Below are 3,056 nucleotides of genomic sequence, written 5' to 3'. Positions count from 1 at the left end.
AAACTCTACACAGGGTTGCTATGCGTTAGAACTGACTTGAAGACACTTACCAACAACAACAAAAGAGAATAAGATGGCTCACTAAATGGAAGACGATCAGCACAGAGACACAGATCTGCAGTGGAGATGGAATTTCACATTACTATGTCTCGATACACTGGCAATTCTTTGTTAGCTAGTTCCAAACTTTTAAAGTCACCCAAGTTGATTATCCTATACAGAAGCCAGGCCAAAATTCATTGAAATGGTAGTCTTTTTCTTGCCTTAAGGCCAGATTAGATTCTTCAGTAAAACATCCTTCACCTCCTATGTTTTTATCTCAAAAGGAGTGATTACAGATATGAGGATTTATAACTTTCTCTGCTGTAACTAGCCACCAAGAAGCCAAGAGGTGGTCTGAAAGATTTGTTCTCCAAGTCATTTATATTTCACCATTTTTATGTGTCTTTAGAACAACTTCAGCATGTTTTGTTTTATGCGAACAAAAAACGTACATCGTTTTTGTGTACTGGCTGAAATATTAACATTGTAGTAAAAACATGTCAAGTAAAATTATCATAAGTCTATTGAATCAGAGACGATAAACTCCTAAATGAATCCACAACTATTTGTTTCAAATGGCTTCATTTTCCTGATTAAACATCAAAAATAATTTGAGGCATTATCAAAATCAACCACCACTTGAAATGTATAGTGTTGGTCTTCTCAAAATGAAACTATATCTATCTGATTTGAGAACCATAATATGGTTAAATCAAATAACAGACAGGAAATTGCAGTTAAAATTATTACATTCAGTCTCCCAGGGTGGTAATTTAAATTTAAATAAATTTTATTTAAATCAATTCCATCCTAAATTATGTGCATCAGTGCAATCATTCTAAGTGTACATGGTACATATTTAGATAAATAACACTCAGAGATTAATAGGATGAATAAAACAATTGCCATCTTATCCTAAGTAGCCATGGGAAACATTAGGGAAGGAGTAACCATTTGGGGAAGTCTGTGATTTGAAAAGTGACTTTATGACCTAACAGAAGACGCAAGCCACAAGGTCAGCAGTTCAAAACCCACCACCTATGCAGAGTTGCTATGAGTGGAAACTGACTCAGTGGCATTTAGCAACAACAACAATGGGAACAATGTCTCAAATTAAATTTTGTCAAATCAATCCAAATAGATTTTCTAGACACTATGTCAGTTCGCTGCTCAGCTTAAATTTTTAAATATGAGACTCAAACGAATATATATATAAAGAAATTCAGAACTTGGAGAACCGCCCGGTTCGCCCTCCCCCTCAGCAGGCCGTGGTGCAGGCTCCTGGGGCATTCACCGCAGTGCGGCCCGGTAGAGTGCAAGAGTCGAGCTCACTTCCCCTAAAATTATAAAAGCAGGAAAACTCAAGACAAAGAAAACCAGTAAGGCTAGTGATTTCAGCGACATGGCAAATTGGCCAACACCAAGAGAATTAGTGAACACTGGAGGATATCAGAGTATCATAAGCCAAGGAAATAAGAAACCACAAAACAGAAAAGAAAAAGAAGAGAAGGGTGAAAATAAAAACAACAGTGAGAGCAAAGAAAACCGAGAAACAAAATTAGATTGTCCTGGTGAAAATGTCAGTGAAGATGAGGCTCAGTCAAGTAATCAACGGAAGAGAGCTAATAAGCACAAGTGGGTACCACTCCATTTAGATGATGTAAGACCAGATTGTCAAGAAAGACCCGGATCATGGAATAGCTCAAGATGTCAACCTAAAGCAAATAAAACAACACATAACATAGGCGAAATGATACACGAAGTTGGAGGCGAGATAGAGAAAAGCGAGATGATCAAGATGAAGTTTCCAGTGTAAGAAGTGAGGGTGGTAATATCCGAGGTTCCTTTAGAGGACAAGGAAGAGGATGAGGAAGAGGAAATCGTCGATCGAATTTTGATTATTCATATGGTTATCGCGAACATGTTGAAAGGATGGATCAGCCATTTCAAACAGAACTTAATACCAGTATGATGTATTACTATGATGATGGTACAGGTGTACAGGTGTATCCTGTGGAAGAAGCATTGCTTAAAGTGTATATTAAGCCCCAAATTGAGTATTACTTCAGTATAGAAAATTTGGAGCGAGACTTCTTTCTTAGAAGAAAGATGGATGAACAAGGTTTCTTGCCTATTTCCTTGATTGCTGGTTTCCATCGTGTTCAAGCTCTCACTACAAACATTAATCTCATATTAGAGTCTTTAAAAGATAGTACAGAAGTGGAAATTGTGGATGAGAAGATGAGAAAAAAGATAGAACCAGAAAAATGGCCAATTCCTGGCCCTCCTCCACGTAGAGTGCCACAAACAGACTTCTCTCAACTGATTGATCGCCCAGAGTTTGTACCAGGCCAAGCCTTTGCTGCACATACAGTCAGGGTGATGATCTACTGATGCTTTTGGATGTCATTTGATCGGAATATGCATTGGAATAGGCGAATCACTGAAATATATAAATATTGGAGCAAGTCATGCTGCAGAAATGAAAGTGACCAGGACTGTCTTCTGTGCAAGAAGGTCTGCCCCCAACTCCTTGGGAAGGAAGTAGTTGGGCCAGCACTACAGTGCAAAGAACCACCTTTGTGATGATGATGATGATGATGATGAGAGACAGACCAGAGGACTGCTATTGTTTTATAGGAGCTGCCCATTTGTGTGTAACTGCCCTGGGCTGCATGGGCTAATTTTATTTACTGTGAGAAACTTATTATCATCCTGGAAATATTGCAAGAGTCTTTTACTTCCAGAGTTGTGTACATTAATAATACAGAAATAGAATTGAATGGCATTTCCCAGAATTTCAGGTCCTATTCTGTTTGATTTACCCTTCAATATATGTAGTGTACGTTACATAATGCATATGTTGTCACAATGTTTCTCATGAACTATAAGATTTATCAATGTGGAATTTAAGGGATAAGATTATTTAAGAAATGAACTAGGGTATATTTTTCTTTACTTGTCCAAATGTATTTTTGATATATTAGCATAGAGATATGACCATCAATAAAAAG

The 3,056-nt window shown here is 37.5% G+C and overlaps 1 pseudogene; it reads left to right on the top strand.

Moving 5' to 3' along the window:
* The first annotated feature begins 1,444 nt into the window (after window positions 1-1,444).
* Window positions 1,445-2,436, top strand: LOC102817739 (annotated as a pseudogene).
* The last annotated feature ends 620 nt before the right edge of the window (window positions 2,437-3,056 follow it).

This window comes from Chrysochloris asiatica, unplaced genomic scaffold, assembly GCF_000296735.1.
Source record: "Chrysochloris asiatica unplaced genomic scaffold, ChrAsi1.0 scaffold00313, whole genome shotgun sequence".
NCBI lineage: Eukaryota > Metazoa > Chordata > Mammalia > Afrosoricida > Chrysochloridae > Chrysochloris > Chrysochloris asiatica.
This window is presented reverse-complemented; position numbering and strand designations above follow the sequence as displayed.